This window comes from Squalius cephalus, assembly GCF_949319135.1.
Source record: "Squalius cephalus genome assembly, chromosome: 6".
NCBI lineage: Eukaryota > Metazoa > Chordata > Actinopteri > Cypriniformes > Leuciscidae > Squalius > Squalius cephalus.
This window is the reverse complement of record NC_137127.1, coordinates 44,725,290-44,746,716: the sequence shown is the minus strand read 5'-3', so window position 1 is coordinate 44,746,716 and position 21,427 is coordinate 44,725,290. Positions and strand designations below refer to the sequence as shown.

The 21,427-nt window shown below is 37.7% G+C and overlaps 1 protein-coding gene across 7 annotated transcripts in view; it reads left to right on the top strand.

Moving 5' to 3' along the window:
• The first annotated feature begins 8,948 nt into the window (after positions 1–8,948).
• gramd1bb (GRAM domain containing 1Bb) overlaps positions 8,949–21,427 on the top strand; it is a 150,350-nt gene continuing 137,871 nt past the window's right edge. For all 7 annotated transcript variants that reach the window (XM_079874363.1, XM_079874367.1, XM_079874361.1 and 4 more), the window contains exon 1: positions 8,949–9,022. The gene's annotated coding sequence lies outside the window, so the exon portion shown is untranslated. The remainder of the gene's footprint in view (positions 9,023–21,427) is intronic.

Below are 21,427 nucleotides of genomic sequence, written 5' to 3'. Positions count from 1 at the left end.
ACTTTTCATGAATTCATAGCACTCCTACTTAAAGATTGCAAAGATCTAAGCTATAGTTAAACATTACTGGTGTTTCAAACCCAACAGAAATCAGGAATTATTGACGATGGCTGTTAAATGGTCACTGTGGATTCCTTCACAGACTGCTTTGTCATCAAACAGCCCACAGGAATGTATATCAGCAGCAAGAGACCATCTACCAGTCAGAATCAGAGGTGATTGCCATGAGAGCTCTCACCTTTAGGTGAACTATTGCACTTCTTGTGTGTATATATATACAGTATATATATATATATATATAGTGGGGGTAAAACAAAAGTCATAGACCAGTTGTGAAAATGCTTGCACTTTGCCTTTTTCTTATTTAAAACATTACCAATGTCATTGTCAGCATAATTTCACAGAAAATAGATTAAGTGGCAAATGAATATGAATTTCAGCATGTTTTTGTATGTGGTTTTCCCCCTATATGTTGTTTAATGACCGCAGCACTCAAGCTGCATGAACTCCTTAAGTTTGTGGAAAACCTGATGTTCATGTTTACCAGCATAATTTGAGAATAATCCAAAGAGCATCTTGAACTTTAATGGAAGCAAGAACGTCACTCATATGTTTGATATAGATAGATAGAAATAATTGTATTACTTTTTTTTCTTTTTTTTAGGCTCCATGCTCTTTTATTCATTATATTTTAACACTGGGTGATCATCATGAGCTTTCTGTGTAATAAAGGTTACTGGAAGATCCAATTTCACCATCATGGATAACTAAGCAACTGACAGAAAGAAAAGTCAATCTTTTTATATCCCATGCATTACTTTTTCACATAGAAGAATGTGTGAGTGTCCCCATTTGGATAAATGGATATATCACGGGGTGAAGATGACTTTGACCTCTGAATCTTACTGGCAGAAGTCAGACTGTACCGAATCCAACCACAATTACAGTGTGTGAAAGTCACTACAGAATGCAATGTTTTCATGTTCTTGCTTTCTTGTTCCTGAGAAGACCTGTCTGTGAGCATGCAACATGTTAGCATGTTTACATGTATGTTCTTAACCCAATTATGATTAATAAGCCTACAATGTGTGTGGTCATGTAAACACGTTTACCCATTTTCCTTAAGCATAAACCCATTGACGCTGATTTTGCCCGGTATGTAAACAGCTTAACCTTTGTTTGTCGGCTTATTAAAATATGCATGTATGATATGTGACAGGATAGCATCCTCACTGCAGATTTAAGCACATCATGCCTAGGGCTGGGCGATATATCGATATAAAAAATATATCGATATATTTTTAAATGCGATATGAAATTAGACCATATCGCATATATCGATATAGCTCAAATTTGCGCTCTGCTCCCCGCGCCTCCGCTCCTCCTTTTCCACTTTGCGGGTGTGTTTAGAGCATGTTATGTTACGAGAGGCGAATCATGACTAGCCTACTTCAGAAAACTCAGCACAATAGGAACTACCAGTCAGTGACATAAGTGTACGCTGAAATAAAGTCTTTCACCTCAGAAAAACGGACTTTCACCTCAGAAAAACGGACTTTCTTGTCCTGTCAGCCGTTATCCTGTGCTCAGAGCGCACACTCAATTGCACGCGCAAATGCGGCGGCGCGCGCTGTGTATCGCCTCACTGATCAAGTGCAAAAGAAACTACGAGCATGCAACGCCGTTACGTTGTAAATTACACGAAATAAAAGTAATGCAGGTATGATTTTCATTCTATTCACCAGGAGCAGTTTCCATGTTTCATTAACAGTTATTGTTAATATTGTGTATTCACCATGGCAACTGTCGTTTCCATATTAACCCCAAAATGCCACTTTATTTTCACTTTGTGTTATTTTTTATATTTATAAATGACTGTAGTGGCTCATAACAACATTGTATTAACAAAAACTAGTTTGGCACTGCTATTTAATAGCTTTAGCATAGGCCTAATGTTTATTTATTAGTACTAGTCTTTACTATTAGTCATATTCTTACAATTCATGTTAAGTAAAGGGGAAAAGTATATATATATGTGTATATATATATAGGCAAATTATAACATGTTTACACAAAATTTGTTTATATATATTCAATGTAAACTTTGATAATCATAATTAATAAATCGCAAATAACAATTCGAAGGGAATAATCGGCAATTATGATTTTTGTCATAATCGTGCAGCCCTAAGGTGAAGAAACCTGTTTATTATTTATTCATTTGATTTTGCAACTGTTCACTGAAATAGCTGGTTTCAATAAAACTACTTTTAACATGTCATATTTGGCTTTGGCTTTGACTGAACATTTGCTCTCACTGTACGGAAAAAATATCGGGATATATATCGTATATCGATATTCAGCCTAAATATATCGGGATATGACTTTTGGTCCATATCGCCCAGCCCTAATCATGCCAGAGTGAGTGTTTTGCGGTAGGGGAGGAAAAAATCAAGAAAGACTCTTTCTTGACCCAAGAATGAAAAATGTGTTTTCAGAAAGTGGTAAAGTCAAAATGCTGTATCCGTAAGTTTTTCTTGCATATCTAGGTCATTAGTTTGCATGTAAATCGGTAAAACGGAATACATTAATAAGCTGATTTTTAATAGATTTCATGTGCATGTAAACCTGCTTAGTGATGACCTTTGTCCTGCTTGTTGCTTGTCCATGACATGATCATTATTATAAGAGTGCTCCAGTGAGATGCATGGGCCCATTTCTAGCGATATCCATAGCAATTGCACTCAGAGATTGCCTGACCTCTACTAACAAGATCTGTCCCAATGCACAAGTTGTGTTTTTAGATTCAATAGTTTGCTTTATTTGTGTGCCAGAATTTTATTTTAATCAAGGCTCACCAAGACACATATTCTGCCATGCAATTAACACCAGCATCAATGTGACGCAAGAACTGATCTTAACTGATAAAGAGGACTGTTTTCAAAAAAACGGTCAGACACTAGAGGATTATGTGAGACCTTCCACGCAACTCATTGTTGAAACATCTTCAGTGAGGTGCGCTGGGACAATGACACGTTCAAGCATCTTTTCTAAAGCAGGATGGATATCCTTGGCTAAATGCTGCTGATGGGGGAGGATCACTGCTGTTTCGCCAAGTTTGTGGATTACACCTTGTGGCTGTTCGGGTCCTTCCTCACCACAGGAGTTGTCGAGGACAGCGTCACCAACTCCAACTCCCTGAGATATCCATCATCTCCAGCATCCACCTTCCTGTCCGCTCCAGACAGGATCCATCGTTCCAGCCCCAGAGTGTCCTAGAGGACAAGAGAAATATTCTGCTGTGGACCTAACCTTGATGCCTTAGCCCGCCACAAACCATGTGCGAGAGATGCCTACACCCTCAGAGCCGGAGCTTGCCAACTTGTCCATCCCGGAGCTAGAACTGGAAGCCACCTCCGTCCCGAGACCCGAACCCACTGCCAAATCCATCTCAAAGTCCACACTGTGGTAGCAATCCTCTCGTAAGCCAGTCAAGGAGCTCTGGCTCATCCAACTCACAGCGGAGCCAGCTCCCACCCTTGTTCCCGCCCCAGCACTCACTCCAGGGAATCCTGTAGATGACCCAGTCCCTCCTTGTCACCTGCCCACTCCGTAGTCCCCGTCATCACCTCTGGCTCCATCCATTCCCTAGGGCTCACTGGCTCTGCTGATGTCATGCAGATCCTTGGCTCTGCCTCTGGTGCAGACCTCCACCATTTCTCTGGCTCCCCCTCTAGTCTCGTCTCCACCCGCCAAGCTCTGATCTCCTGGCTTCACCTCAGGCATCCAGGCCCATGACTCCACGTTGGCCTGTCAGCCCATTGGCTCCACCTTGGCTCTGCGCTCCCTCAGCTCTGCCATTGTCCTACATCACTCAGGCCCCATCGGGCTCCGACTTGGTCACTTGTCTTCCTGGTTCCACATCAGACTTCCAGGCCTCTGGCTGCACCTCAGCCCACCACCCTTTCGGCTCCACCAGGTTCCTCTTTCCCTCCTGGTCTGCCTTGGTCCTCACTCCCTATGTTTTTTTCTTGCTCTGCCAGGCCCCCGTCTTTGCCTCGGTCACCCAAGTCAACAGTGTCTCCTCAAACTTCCGGGCCGTGGGACTTCGCCATGGTCCGTTGTCCTCAAGGTTTTGTCGGGGTCTCCACTGTTGATAGCTCTACCTCCATCAGTTGGCCCCCAGGCTCCGGTCAAGAAACTCATCAGGGCTCCACCTTAGCTCCTCCCTCCATCAGCGCCGCCTTGGTGTTCGCCTCTTTTTGCTTCTCTTGTTTCCTGTCCTTTGCCTGTCCCTTGTCCTCCTCTGAAACCCCCTCCCTCCCTCCAGGACAGTTAGTTTAGGTGCGAGGACACACCTTGTGGGAGGGGACAGTACTGTCAGGGTTATGTCTAGTTCAGTTGTGTTTTTGTTCATGTTTCAAGTACACTGTAAAAAAATAATTGTTGGTTTAACTTAAAGTAAGTAACCTGGCGGTGTTCACTGAAATTAAAAATATGAGTTAACCTGTTAAGCTTCACCAGTGCGTGGGCGCACTGAAGCGTTTTTTTATTTATATAGTTCAAAGTTACTATCAGATTTAATGTTATACCTTGACAAACTATACATCATTAAAAAGATATAATACTCAAGTTTCAGTATTTGACCACTATTGTATTCTGAGAAACTTATAGTGACAGTTATGTCTTAATTTGTGTCAGGAGTTATGAAATGAAAAAATGAGTCCATACCTTTAATATGAATTATGCGCGTCAGTCGCTTCCATTCATAAAAAACTCCCGTGCCGTCGTCATGACAGCGATACACAAAACAACGTCCTTCAGGGCTTTTAGCTCAAAAATGTGCAAACTTGGAGAAATATTGATATATTCTCATAGATTCACGTCATATTTCTAAAGACAGGAATAATATTTATTGAATTTATACCCAAATGCGTCGATGTAATCATTATGATTGCTTCTTACTGAGATGTGCAGTGTTTTCAATTCATACCAATAGCCTGAGGGCGCTATATGCACAAAAAATAATCCATATATGGGACATGAAGAAGAGCCATAATCATGTGACATTCCAGGACGTCACTGCTACACACAAAGCTACAGAGATCGTTGTAATATGCAGATAAAAGATGTTTTGAAGACAATAAACATGTTTGCTATATTTGATTTGCCTGTGTTCTTCAAGCCATGCCAGGTATTTTATATTTTATATTATATTTATAATGTAATGCTAATCGATATAGACTTTATCATCGTGCATAAAACTATAAATAATGTTTTCTGTCTGATTTTTTTTTTATCTGAAGCCAAATTATATCACAGAAGATTATTTAAAACACTCGATTGCGTTATGAAGTAAGTTTGGAGCACAAACATGGTTTTAATCTCATAAATGGTCGTGTATTGATGGTGTGCTAAGCTAACATGCTAGCTAGCCCAGGTGCACCTGCCACCAGGGGTTATTCTTTTATGAATTTTGTTCTAAATAAGAATGCTTACTGATATGTTTTAGTGCATTTGACCACTATTTAGTGCACTTCAAATGTGAAGTGAGAACTTTGATAAAAGAAATTAGGGATTAAAACCCTGTGAATAGCCAGTCGTTAGTAACTATAATGCAGACAAAAGAAATGCATATTTCGAGCCATAACCAGGCTGGAGAGGTGTGAATGTGTGCAGGGGGAGACTGAGACTGAATGGGGCTCGTTTGCACCACAAAACAATAGAGACAAAAGTCTGAATGGATGCTTAGAAGACGACTAAACATCAGTAGCATTTTTAGAGTAGCCTAATCAAAATAAAGTCATGACATGATCTTGAAAAACATTTAACTAAATACAGAGTTTTAGACTTATTATCTTCATATTTTAAATATAACATGGTCAGACATGTGGCTTTAGCTGTAGTGCATTTCTAGATTGCTCCAGTGCCAACTTCAATTTTATTTTCATTAATATGTTTCATAAAAAAAAAATTCTAATAACTTTACAAAACTTTGAAGCTATTTAAAAAAAAAAAATCATTATGACAATAATGAATTCTACATTTACAATAAACTACCAGGTGTCAGCTTTCAAATGAGATCATACTTGTGCTTTTAGTGCAAAGGGTTCATGAACTGTATCTGTTTCAGTTTGGGTATGTCATTTCTGGGGATTTTTCAAAAGTGGGGTTGCAGCTTAACAGGTTAACACAAAGAAGGAGATTGGTTTAATCAACAGAAAATCAAAATATTTTAACTACCTACTACAAGATATTTGGGGGGCGATTTTGGACCGATTTCTATAAACATTTTTCTTTTTCCCCCCCTGCAAATTTTTTGTAAAAAGTAGTCCATTCACTATTAGCGTCATTTCTTCTTGCCGGTCGTCCGCCATGTTTGTTTACTTTAAAGTCACGTTTAATGCAAGAGATTATACAAGATTTCCTGTGTTCACAGGTGGGACTCTGGTTGTTTGTGAATTGAATCTGTTAGTGGCGTGTTTTCCTGGTCACATTGCGGCAATCCACACACTAGAGGAACAAAACGGTTAAATCTATGATTTCTTATGGTCATGTTTGTGGTCTCTCACATTTTGAAAACCTTATAAGATTTTAAAAATCTTAAAAATAGCGTGGCCCCAGCTTAAGTTGATTTGACAGAAGTAAAAAAGTTGTAATAAATCATGAAAATTATTTTTACACTGTTGATCCTTTGTTTATTGTTTCCTAGTTAGTTCCCTTAGTTACTTATTACTCCTCATCTGTTACCATGGCTACTTATTAGTTACAACTGGTTTAGTTCCCTTGTTTGCTGCTTTTCGTTGTTGGTTCTCATCTTTGTATTCATGGTTGTTAATGTTAGAATTGTCTGTTAGAATTGAATAAACATGTGTATTCTCTTTTCTCAGAGTGTTTGTTAAAAGTGTCTGATATATTCTGCGTCATGCAACTAATTAACAATAGCATCAAAGTGACAACCAGGTTTTTAGTATAATTAACCAGGATTTGCAATCCTGCAAATTGTGCATTGCACGATTCATGCAAATTTTTCTATGAGAGATCGACAGACGATTTTGCATCTTAATGGGAGTTTAATTCCCTTAAAATGCATAAATGTGTCAGAATTTGTCTATGATAGGAAAATGTTTGAATTACAGGAGACTGCAGGGTATTTTATCAGAAATATAAGCTCTCAGTTTATCAGCCTTCACAATGCACTGCCTCACACTGAGACAACGTTTATCAGGTATTATTGGGCATTGTACAATACTTTTGAATGCGGCTGATCAATTGAGACTTTATAGTCTATATAAAGCGAATTCTTTTAATGTAAATTCAGTTATGATTTTGAGATGCCCTATTCAGTCATTGTGTATCAATAATAGCCTTTCAAAACTAATCTAAAAAGGTTAATATAAAACAGACCTCGTGCTACTTCCCTCACTCGAGAGCAAAAATTCATCACAAATCTCATAGTTCTCTCATTGTGCAGCATGTATTCATAATGAAACATGGGCATAGTGCTCCACTGCAGTGAGTGCCAGATGATAAGACATGAATGAAGATGTGTGCATGAAATTATCACAGACACTGAAAAAATGTTAATCCCCAGAACAGCATCTATCCTGCAGGGTTATAAATACATAATCTATTTTTTATTTATGTTTATTGCTTACGATTACATGTATCTTATGTGATTGTTTTGGTATATCTTTTACATAAAGAACTCTTTTCATTTGACATTCTAAGAATTCTTCAATTTAGGCGTCTTTGATCATACTAATTGTTTTAAGATTTGCATTGATTAAATGCATGGTTGCAAGATATTAAAGTTGCAAGCATTACTTTGTTGAGTTCTGTTGACATAACAACTTGAGGTTTACACACACACACACACACACACACACACACGTGCACACATACACACACATTTTGACAGACAATAAATATTGTATTTACCTGCTTTAGAAACATTCCAGTAAGTACTGATAATAGGGATTTAATAGTCAAAAGGGGAGACAATTACATTTTAAAGCATCTGTGTTAAAAAACAAACCTGGACATGAGGATTTGCGTACAACATAAGAGAGGTTCTTCGTGCATTCCAGTGAATTATTAATGGAACATATCATAAATTAAACCAGAAGAGCAGACCACAAATGCGCAGTATCATTTTTCACTCTTACTGCAGAATACAAAGGGAAAAAAAAGAAAAGAATCAGGAAGAAAATAATGTAGTGACTTAAAATAGCTCTTATAAATATTCTTGTTATACCACTTCACATTAAAATACCAAGCGTTACAATATTCTCTTGAAGTCTGAACATGAGAACATGAAGGAAATTTTACAGCTCATTCAGTCAAATTGACGGATAAGGATTATTTGTTGTACAACTTTATGATTTGAAATGATTTGTTTCATTAATTGTTCCGGTTTGAGGAAGTGCCTCACATATTCAAATGCTGCTCATTAGGAAAAAGGGGAATGCTACGGAGCTGGTGAATGCTTCGTTCTGATTGGTTGGCGAACATTTTAAGGTGTACAGTTTTTTTTTTCTTCAGTTAATGACCAGCTGATGATTATTTTCTTATTTTGAAAAACAAATGAAGACACAGTATTTTTTCCATTGTGATGAACAATTAATGCATCATAGGGTTAATATGGAAAACCAGTAATACACACGTGTTCACACTCACTCATTTCTCCATAAACAAACATGCATGTGAGAAGTAGTCAATTCAGTGATCTAATGAGGGCAGGAAAGAGGGTGAGAGAGAGGGAGAGGGAGAGGGAGAGAGTGGGAGGGAGAGAGTGGGAGAGGGAGAGGGAGAGGGAGAGGGGGAAGGGGAGGGAGAGAGAGGTGTACATGTAGCTCCATACAGGAGCAGTCTGTCTGCCGAAAGTGTGTGAGAGAGAGAGAGCACGGGAACGTCAGAGTTGGAAGACAGAGTTGTTCCCGGTCTTTGCACCCTGTGCTCGGAGCAGATGGCATGGCAAAGTGAAGCGCTCTCGTAGTGTGTTGTCTTCAGCTGCTGTAAGGTAACGGAGCATCACTGAGTCAATGTGTGGATAAAGCTTGCTTTGTGTGTGTTTGCCATTCTTCTGCTCTTATTTTGCACTGTTTTTACTTGCTGCATGCTGTGTGTGGATGTGTATTATTGTGGCGTGTGTGTACACATGCATACATAACAGTGAGAAACAGCCGTCTGACTGTAAAGGCTCCCTTATTAAATAATCATTAAATCTTATATTACTTCTGCTGGCTGTGTGATGCAGAACATGTCCATGAGATATAGATTCAGTTGTATTTGAATGTAGAGAAAGAGGGGTTTTTCAGTATTTGAATCACTTATTTGCCTTCAGTAGTTAATTCCAATGGTCTTGCTGTGTGACGAATGGATCTTTTAAAGTTGTTATTCCAAATAATTCAAGCTCATAAAAGCTGCATGCATAGTAATAAAACCCCTTTACTACTGTGCATAAGTGCTGTTTAAAGGAGATTTAGATGGAGTACAGCATTTACACAGCATAACTTGTCAACTTCCCATTAGTATTTCAGTTTCAAAAGCAGTTTGATTATATTTGACTCCACTTGATCTGCATTGTGTAGCGTAATAGTAGAAGCAATGAAATGCATTTAACCAGAAGTGCATAGTAACGAGTGCAAATGATAAAGTATGTAATTCACACACCAATATTTGCTTAGAATAGACCCTTAAAATAATAAATCAGAGATTGTTGCAATGGACGAGTAAATTACTGAACAGACAAAAAGTGGTGTTAGAAATGAATATGTGTGTTTTATTTCCATGTCTTTGAGCAGCCTTCAGTCAACTAATTGACGGCTGAGCCAGATTCCGTATTTACAGAGCCGTATTGAATGGTTTGTTTTGATTGAAAGTTTTAATTCATTCACTCTTAAAACTAAAGGTTCTTCAGTGGTTCTGCCTCTATATCAGACCCCCAAATCACATACACTTACAGCATGCACAATGCTGTGACATTTTGTAGTATAAATAGAGTATAGTGTGTTCACAAAAATCAATTCCAGTTTAAATATCCAGATGATGCACTTAATTAGCAGATAAAACGTGGTGTAGAGCGTTAGGGGTCATTCACACAGAACGCACTTTCCCATTCCACTGCGCTACTTTCCCATTGTTTTTCAGCGTAAACACTCGCTAGATGGACGTCTTTAACCATTGCAAAATCCGCACCGTTACAAAGCAGAATGACGGTACGGATCCACTTGTCCGTGCGACACTTCTGTCGCGCCGCACTCCACTTTATTCCTATGGGTGACGTCACGCGACTTTAATGCGCCCGCAAAGCATCCCGGGAAGGCGGCGCTGCATTTCAAAAAGATGCCCATCTTTATGCAAATGAGTATGTCCAATAGAAGATGGAAGTTGTCATCTAGTTGGTGAGACGCTATGCTATAAAGCAAATAAACAATGTCCCCGTCTTTTACTCTCACAACGTTTTCTACATTAGCTAGCTAGCCATGTTTCATACCTTGTCAGTGGAGTGGAAGCTAATATATGCGCATCTTACACCAGACAACGACGCAGAAGTATAAATGAAAACCAACGCGTTGCCTACAGCGTAGTCTCCCCGGAGTAGGTCCGACGCAGAAGTATAAATCAGCCTTTACTGAAGTGAAAGGGTTGGCTGGTGTCACTACAGTAACCTGGGTCGCCATTAGCAAACAATGAGCGCGTTCTGCTGAACAAACTACGTAGTTACACAATTTACAAGCATTTTATCTGCGTTATATGTTCTGTAAAAAAAAAAAAAAGTTCATATCAGCGGCATATTTGTGTCATAAACGCGATACCGATATATCTGAGACAGGCTCATATCGGCCGATAAATCGGCAGACCGATAAATAGGTTGGGCTCTACTATATATTTATTTTTATTGCTGTATAGGGCTCTTGAATTGGCTTTTTATTATTTTTTTTATCAAATTCCATATCAATATTCTATTTACATTCTGTTTTTAATGGTTTCATTAGATTTTAATAATCTAAAAGAATTTGACAGCCCTACTTTTTGATTATTTATCAATTCATTCCTGGGTCTGAAGTGATTGCTTGTTTTGTTAAGAATCGATTGGATCTGAGGTGGTTTGCTTGTATTGTTAATGGTTTGAAAGGAAAGGAAGACACATGTGTGAGACATTAGTAATATTGAATGCATCTATCTCTTATACTCCTCATGTGTAATGAGCAGAGCTGTAACGAGCACTGATAGGGATAATAGATGGAGGACGGGAGAGATGTAGAGAGGAAAATCCATTAGGGTTAAGTCTGCTGCGGGGACAGGCTTGGAGTCATCATCCTTCACTTTTCACCCCAGAGAAATCATAACTCAACTGTGTTAAACACCGCTTCTGTGTAAATAAACTCTGTGGAAAATGACCTGAGTTCAGGGCACAATGGAAATGCTCCGGAGCTGTCCTAATAAATTGAATAAATGAATGACTTATTGTAGTGTGAAATAAGGTCAGCAGAAATGCCTTCAGAAACAAAAACCTATGCACCAATTCAACTGACGAGGACAGAAGTATTAAATGCAGGTTATTCCCCATGGGCAGAACTGGCTTTGATTCTGAAACGCATTACGATTTCCGTTCAGTTACAGCAAAACACACACTGGCAGTTCGCCTGAGGAGACGGAAGATGATGAGATATTCTACCCTCAAACTGAACCAAGCACCTCAGATTGTACACCTTTGGGATCTTTTTTTCAGCTTCGGATGTGAAATGTCATGTCAGACATGAGTCATTATTAAGAAATAATCCACCCCAACATTATAATCATGGAAAGAATGTGGGTGGGCACTTTAGTGACACTTTTCTAAAGCCACTCGATACTGACTACTGCAAAAAAAAATTCTACAAAGTTGTAAATTAAATAAGGATTATTGGAGTAAATACTCTACTTCAAAATTTTGCATTTAATGTAATGTGTTGCTTGCTGTTTCTTTGTAATTGAAATTGTGACATTTCAATTGTGAAAACTAGCAGTTTCTGAATGAAAATTGTTTTCTACACCATTTTTTTCAGTGTAGACAATGAGAGAGAGAGAGAGAGAGAGAGAGAGAGAGAGAGAGAGAGAGAGAGAGAGAGAGAGAGAGAGAGAGAGAGAGAGAAAATAGGAAAGAGCTAATGAAGTCTACATGAAACGACATTTTCAACCAAATTTACTTAAGTAATGTGATGTTTTTCAGACTAAAACAGGATATTCAATGAGAAGGAGAAGAAAAAAAAAACAACATATATTTAAATTGATTAAAAAAAGATTGGATCGTGAAGTGATTGGATCGTGAAGTGATCGTGAAGTGAACGTTATTGCAGGGGTTGTAAAATGAGAGAGCTTGATGACATCATCCATAAAGGAAAATGGTTTCTGAAGCAAAGCAAGTTGTTGCCAAATGGAAAAAAATTTAAAATAGGTTACACTCTATTTCAATAGTCCACTTTAGACATTCTAACTGTAAGTAACTTTGCAACTATGTCAACTAGCCTAACTCATTAATTGGAACTCCCTGTCAACTAACTCTCAGATTGTTAGGTTGGGGTTATGGTTAGTAGAATAAGTTGACATGTACTTTTGACAAAGTTACTTATAGTCAGTAGAATATCTGTTGAGGAGCATCACAATAAAGAGTTAGCAGATATTAAACAGACAGTCAATGAGAGTTAGTAATAGTTGACATGTAGCTGCAAAGTTATTTATAGTTAGTAGAATGTCTAAAGTGGACTATCCAAATAAAGTGTGACCAAAAATGTATTTATTTATGTGTGTGTATGTGTGTGTTTGTTTATGGTATATAGAGTTGTTCACAATGAGATCAGAAACCTGTATAATGGAAGTAAACGGTTCATTTTGATTAGCATGCTAGCTCATGCTGTGCTAATTAATTTGGGATGGTGGTTGTCCCTTAATCAGTAATTTCACATGGGAAAAGTTCTGTTCGCACTTATAAAGACCTGGAGCAGCTGGAAGAAATCCTCCCCCTGAGACCGACCAGCCATTAGCAAGTCTTAAGTATCCGTGAAAGTGTGCCCTCTTCCCCAGCGACTCGTCTTTCTGTGTGCTGTTAAATACAAGAACAGTGGTCTGTAATTTGTGTGCACTGGTTATTCCATGAGATCAATGAATAGTCTTATTTTTTTCACGCATTAATACTAGCATTCATCCACAGAGATATGCACTGCTGGGATGGTTTCTTTCCACAACAGGAACAGTCATCTAAAGCCTCATTCATAATTTACAGTGATGGAAAATTGTGTCTGTCTGTAATTTCTAAGCTGCATCCAGTCAGAAATAAGGAAAATGCTGTTAGGATTAGGAGCGCTTTTGTACGTTTCTGACTTATTGCTATTGCTTACAAAACAGTGGTTGTATTATGATAAAACAGCAAAAGGAAACTCATTAGCATTTGAGTATTGTAGGTCTTTAATGATGCTGATTAGTGTTGTACAATTTTGCATCAGAATATTCAAAATATAAAATATTAATCTGGTTTTGAGACACTGTGTTTACATGCACAATTTTACTCGTTACACTTAATAAGGTCATAAACACTCGCAACAATAATTTGCACCTGACTGTAAGTCGCACCGGGTCAAAATTGCATTATTATTATGCATTTAGAAATAATGTAAAATACTGGTAAATAAAACAAAACATTTACAAACATTATACACACTATAAACATGTATTTCCCCTCAATCCGTAACAAATCCTTTAAATTTAACTGTATGAACAGAGCAGGAATGAAACATACAAGTATGAAACAAACATAAATTATAGTGGCATTCATTATAAACAACATGATAAACGGCAAGCCTAAATTAAATAATTTAAAGCGAAACTGAAACTAAATGTGCTATAAATGTAAACTTGTATACGTAAATACACACCTCTCTCATTTGGCGCGAGTCCACAAATGTTTTGCGTGTTTGACGTTAAAGGTGCAGTAAGCGATTTCTGAGAAACACTGTTGATTTCTCACCCCTCCCTTCATTACTCCGCCCTTAAAATGCACGAATACGCAATGCAAGAGTAATGTCTCTTTATCATAGCTGAAGCGAAGCAAAATAATGCTTTGTGAAAAATGAAACCAAGATGACGAACGAACGACAAGGAAGAACAAAAAAATGAACAAACAGTAAGAGTACACAAGCAAGAGTTGGTTGTTGGTCGCCAGCAGCTCCAATCAGACAACGGCACTCAAAACTTTCCTGGTACTATAGCTAACATTACAACAACAGCATTTCTTGGTTCTGTGACACATAGCAAAAGTAACGTTACTAATGTATGGAGCAAAAATAACGCAACCTCTGCATCCGTTTTCAGGCCTCCCGCTTGGCCAAGTCTCTCCACGCGCTTAACCCTTCTTTTTCCAGTGATATTCCTCTTTCCTTTTGTAATGTCTCTCAGCCATCTCTCTTTCTACAGTCTTTCTTCACTCTCTCTCCTCCCCCCTCATGAGTGGATACGCCCCCCCTCCTGCTGATTGGCTATAAGTGTGTTGTGCTGCTCGGTCTGATCCACTTTCAACAGTGTTTCTCTGAAATCGCTTACTGCACCTTTAATTGCAGTATATAGGTCGCTTTGGATATAAGTCACAGCATGTTTCAGATGATTAAAAAAATGCTTACAAAGTATATTGGAAAATACGACATATCAATTATACTTGCAAATCTGCATGTTTTGTTTACATTTTCATTTTAATACTGGTCAAAAATACTGTATTAGTGCTATGTAAACTGGAATTTTTATTAATTACCTTATTTTTGTGTTGTACATGGAAACACTCATTTCTTCTGTTGTATAAAGCAACTGGACACTGGGAGAAACCTGCCTGAAACACACAGGTCTCGTACCAGAGAGAGTTTTTGAATAGCTCAGGATGAGAAAGGATTCTCCTTTGGAGTCCCTGTGAAACGGCAACCTCTTTAGTTTTGTATTTGGTTGTATTTCTGGGTGAAACAGGGAATTCATTGAGACAGAATAGGGTGAAACTGGGAGTTGATTGGTCATGAAAAATGTAAGTGTTTGAAGGAAGAGAGGTTCAAAAGGGAAATGTCACACTATAGGCGGAGGAAGTTGTTACATTTTTGATAAAAGTCTGAAGTAAATCTGTTCTTTGTTGTTTATCTCTTTGTAATGTCACTCTATAATGTTTCTAGGGAGATTCTGAAACTATGTGTTCAATGGACATGAATCTGGTGTGTGATGGTTCTCTGTTCCCTCGTGTTTTCTCACTTCCTCTGCCATTTTCCTTTCCTCAGCAATATCTCTTCATCTCTTTCATGATCTTTTTCAGCCATCTACTTGCCCATCTTTTTGCTTTCTCTCTCTCTCTCTCTCTCTCAAACTGGAGAGTCTTAGGTGTATAATGGGGTCTGCTTCATGTCCCTGTAACTATATGGGAGATAAAAAAAACCCACATAACCTGTGAAATTGTTCACTTAACAGAGCAAAGAGAGTGTGGCTTTGGCTTATTGATTTGTTTGCTGCATCTATAGGATGTGAATCTGAATGACATAACTAAGACAGACAGAGGTTACAGAGGTCAAACCATGCCGCTCTAGTGCACGATTGCCACCTCTTTCTTTACCTATATTTAGTAACAGAGAAAGTCATACAGCCCAGATTTTGCAATAATTGCGTTCCTCATGGAAAAGGGTAGTTAAATCTGGTGTGTAAAGGTCCTTGCACACTGAGTTCGAAATTTTCACGTGCGTTTTTTCGTATTTGTGATTCGGTGGCTCTGAATTGTCAAAACACCATTCAAAATGCTTGCTACGGATGCGAAAACACAGAAAATCAAACCTGATCCGAATTTTTTTATGACTGATGAAAGTTTCGGAGGCAGTGTGCAAGTGTGATTGACATAACGTGAGGTCGCATTTATTTTTTAACGTGCGAAAATTTCGGATGCAAATGAAATCTGGTTACCCCCTCAAAAAAAAAAAAAAAAAAAAAAATGTAGAGAACTGACAAAGATAGAAAGAACACCTTCTGCAAACCAGAGACAGAGATAGATGGTGTTCCTGTTACTCGTCTCCTTCCTCCTCTCTCCTTATTTATCCTCCTCACCTTTTTGGTTCAGTGACAAAAATATATATTAAAAAATAGGGAAACTAAACCAAAAGTTTAAAGATTTCCCCTTTCGTTACTTGGGTGGATAATGTGACCCCTGAGTTACTGACAATGCTTCATTCACAAACGCAAGAAATATACAGTCAGAGCAACAACAAAAAATAGATATACAGTATTTGGTAAGAGCCACAAGACCGTCTCATAAAAACTGTATTTCAATAATTCAGAATAGACCTGTGTAAATTTCTGTAATCACTGAAAATAATCAAGTTGTCATTCAGTTGCTGCTTTTATCCAGAATGACTTTCTTTTGCTGAAAAGGAGGGAGAATGGCCTTTACAAAACTCCTCAAATACAATGCTTGACCAGCAGGGCATTATTGCCATTATTATCTGATCCAAGCATATATCCACTGACCCACAGAATCCCAGGATTGACAATGTCTGTTCTGACAATACTCGCTGTGCAAGAAAACATAATTTATTCAGAACACGATGTCCTCTTAAAATTGTTAATGAAATAATAACATTTGCTACATTTGTTGTACTGATTTCCACTGGAGTGACCATTAACTGTTAGCATTCAGAGTACGGTTAGTGCCAGACATAATAATAGGAAGGGAATGCCAACATCGCCATTAGCCAAGGGAGCAGTAATTGATTCTGTGTTCAGTTTATGACGACTTATTAAATAATGCCTCATGGCCTTCTGTAGCACAATGGACTGCATAATAAACAGCTGGCGTCCAGATAATAAGAAAAGCGTACAGAGATCAGAGATTATTAAGGTTCACTCGCTGTTTTGTTGATGTAGCATTCATCTTGGACTTGCTAATGCAACATTTTTCAGTTACAGCTGCCATTGTTCTGTTTTCTGTCAGACGTGATTAATAATGTCTGGAAGATAAAGGAAGTAGTATTCAGCTGGTCATGTGATCTCAACATGGCGGCCTCCATGAGGAGGACCCTCTCGATGTAAAACAAATCGACTTTTATTAGACTACTAATATTAGTTGAGTCTTCATCTCGACTGCACATGACTTATTTTACACATATTTTTGACAACTACTGTATACATCTGATCTACTTGGGATTCATGCTATAATGATACCATATTGGTTATAGTCTAATATTAGGATTTTCTTATTTTATTTATTGATTTGGCTAATAATGTAGATTGCATGCTAATTTCTTTGCTTTATATAATTATTTTCTTTTTCTTATACTATAATAGTTTACAGCATTAGTTGGGAAAGATATTTTTTCCTCAAAAAAATCGAAGTATCGGTGTCATCAGATATCATTCTAAATAATCAGCGGAGAAATGAAGTATCGGTGCATCTATTAGTATATGTTGTGATGCCTAAATTCACTTGTAGTATTTAAAATTATCTTTAAAATAAAATTTTATTTTTTAATATTTTTCATTTATTTAGACTAAATACTGCAGAATTTGAATTTTTTTTTTTTTATTAACCATAACATGAAAATAATTGGTTTATCGGTACGAGTCAGACTTTTTATATCAGTACATCACATCACTACTAATTATATATAATATTCAGATATTATTGCATGGTCCACATGATCTACTGGTTTCTGGAATATGGGGAACATATTTGTCAGGCTTTGCTGTGATCAGAGGAGAGATTAGTATTAAGGGAGGCATGCTGAGCAATCCTGTTCACTTATTAAATGTCAACATGTTTTCTTGCTAATAGATTATTCGCCAAAATGCTTTAAAGTTGTTTTTTCCATCAACCCTCCCTGCCAACTCACTCACCAGTCCACTCACAACTCAATCTACTGCTGTGCATTTATCAGATCTTTGGATTCTATTGAGATCTGCACTGTAATGTTTCTTTTAAAAATAGCTTTCTTGGAAATTCTTTAGCATCAAATACCGCTGTCCCTCATATCCTGTTGAAATAAAGTTAACAGTTCAGCAATCATTTTTGTCTTATCAATCAAAGAGCCACTTAGATGTGATGCTACACCTGACTGAATGACTTCAATGCCTGTAAAGGGATAATTAAGAGTCCTTTAAATGTAGAAGTCTGGTCAGGAGTAGATATCCATGCCCTCTCAAGGGAAATGTATTCACACATTACATGTTTAGCAGAACAGTGCAGCATTTTCATTTTGTGAGTCTTTGTCTGTGTGTAATTGGACTTGTGTGTGCATTCTAGAGTGAACATCGGTTGCTTTAGCAACAGCCAAGTGGGATCTGTTCTACAACAATTAGCTAGATAGGAATAATGAAATATTTCCAAAACACAATTTGTGACTTACAGTCTGTTGGCTTACAAATGTATTATATGTTTTAATTTAGAATACTGATTTTAGCATTTGAGGTTTAATTTAGGTTCCAGTATAAACTGAGAAAGTTTAGCAGCTGTTATGATGATTATTGAGTTTACAGCAAGAGATTCCTGCCCGACCTGTTTTTCCTTTGTAAGTTAAATGAGTCAGATCACGGAGACGCTAACCTATTGTCTTTAATGGCTCTTGGAGCCAGAGCCCCACAGTCCAGACGTTGAATTGTTGGGCTGAATGGATTAGCACATATGCGTTTGAATGGTTATGCTGATTGAAATGAGACTGGTAACACTCTGGAGTCTGGGGCGGGTTCCTTAACCTGTATACCTAATTTGCATGCTTTGTTCAACCTCAATGTAAATCCCTCCCCCTAAATGTCTATAAATTTGCAAGGCAACTGTCTTGAGTTAGTCTTGATGACGATGATGATGAACTACAGACTACTTGGAAGAATAAATCTCTTCTGCTTATAAGATCCATCTCAAGTCTTTTTGCTTCGATGAAGGAATAATAAGTTCCCAACAAGTCCATGACCAAACGTATATAGACACCTCTTTATAATTGACAGACTTAGGGTCCTATGCTCTCCGAGATGAAGAAAACGTGGACTGAATCACAGAATCCACAGATGGATAAATCAAAAGCAGAGTTGTACACTTGTGATATGGACTGGTGTCTGTGAATATTACAGTTTTTCTCGATTGCTTTAACACATTTCTTGAAACTATGCCTCGTATTCTCAAAACTATAAACACAAATCCATAACGTCTCACCCAATTCCCCAAACATCCTATTTTCAGGTCAAAATGAAGTTCTACATTCAAAACCATTACTCTTGCTGAAAAACCAAACTTTGCCCTCAAACAGGACACACAAGCCCTCAAAATCACACACACTACAACATAGTCTAACACACTGGTGCAATAAATTCAAAACAACATTTCCAAAACTGGTAAGTTATGTTGCTTGTGGTTCTCCCCCTCACAAACCTTTTCACATGATGAACACAAAAGACACAACCAGTGGATACATCGGCACATTTTTATTCATACACAGAAAACGTTTTTTTTTTTTTTTCCTGTTTTACTCTTTTTTTTTTTTTTTTTTTTTACTCTCTCCTCTAATTTTTTTTTTAGATTTACTTACAGTAAGATATGTGTGACCAACATATGACAGTAAAAGAGCACACACACACCATATTCTAATATGGAATTCGAATTGTATTGGAATGGTAAAGAGTGTTGGGACGTAACAGGAGGGCCTCCACTCAAGGATACAATATGATGGACACGTCTAAGAATGTTCCCCATATGGTTGAAATACCATCATTTGCCTAGAAAGATAACATTCTGGGAGTCAAGACTTTAAAGGAGAAAGGAAGCCCTCCCTTCACTGTCACACTCTGCAGCCACACTGTGTGACTGTACGACTGCTGGCCTTTTCTTGCAAGAAAATAAACCTCATCAACGACTATTGGAAATGTTTGTCTCTTATTCAGTGATAGAATTTTGTTTGCCACCACACTTCCCTGAAGGTTCTCGAGGCGACGGTAAAGCGACTCAAATTTGGCCTTACTCGTAGCCCAGCCTCTCTCATAATCATACCATTGACAAAGACATGGGCAACTAGAGTGGCTTGAATTTCATCTGAGACTGCTTGTCTTCTTGTCCTTGCCCTTCCTCCTCCTCATTCTTATCCCTCTTCCTTCATGTCTTTCTGGATCCATTGTTCCAAAACGCAATAAACTGATTTGGGCCCTTTTATATATCTATTGAAGGATCTGATTGATGTGTGTTAAATTTTGACTCTTAGTGTTTCCACCTGGGTAATTGTGTGCTAACTGAGCTGAAGCTGTGCTGACTTGAGTGAACAATTTTGAATGCTAGTGCTTTCTAAATGACAACATGGTCTAAGCAATGAGAAATGAAGGGATTTGTGTGTAGAGTTTTGCAGTGACAATTCAACAAATCTGACTCATGTGTCAAAACAGGGAATAGTGTTTATAGTTTAGTGAAATGGGTGTGCTTTTTGATAAATGGCGTTATGGCTTTGAAACTTTAGTTCAAAAGCCTGGTTATAGTGTTTAAGCAATCGAGAAAAAACTGTAAAGAGCAAAAAGACTGTTATCTAAATATGAATTCTGCTTCACAAGCATTTCACCATTTCATTTGATAAAACTATTGTCAGATACTCACAGAAATTCAATTCTCTTCACTACATCCCACCTAAATAAAAGTTTGGTTTAACTTGAAGAAATTATGACAGACATATATTATAGACAACATGGAATATGTAAAAACATAAAGCGTATTTCATAGGTCCCTACGGATTTGACTATTCCAGTTTGTAGATGCTCAATAAGGCCATGTGGATGTAGTGGCCATGTATTTGGCCATAAAGCACAATGTCCAAAGAATTTGCACTTCTATTTAACTGAACTGCACCAGAGCCTACAGAAGGAATGTCATTTTTTCTTGTGTACTGTATGATTGGTATGAACATTTAAAGCCTGACTCAACATGAGCCTCTTCATAAGAGATCTGAGAGCTTAAGATAGTGTAGTGTCTTATTTGAGTTTCCAAGACAAGGTCATGAGTACCATTCCTATTTCGGCTGTATGGAAACCTGAGGTTGAGCTCTCTCTCTCCCTCCCTCTCCTGAGTTGAACAGCACTGTGCTTCCTAAACCCCGTATAAACCATTTAAAAAACCTGGTATCCAGCAAAGATTGCTTTAATGTTCTTAATGTGTCTTTGACATTTTTTTTTTTTTGTACAATGGTCCTAAAAGCACAGACTTCCTTGACGTCTTTCTCAATTTAATGTGGTTATTTTAAGAAATAATGACTAGATTAAAAATATTTTAAGAATCCTAGTTTTCATATCATGAATGTTTATAGGATGGGAAGCCAAAAAACAAGGGAACATAAAGTGGTTCATCTGACTAATATGTGATATATTTCAAGTCTTCAGAAACTATGCAATTGTGTGAGAAAATACCAAAATT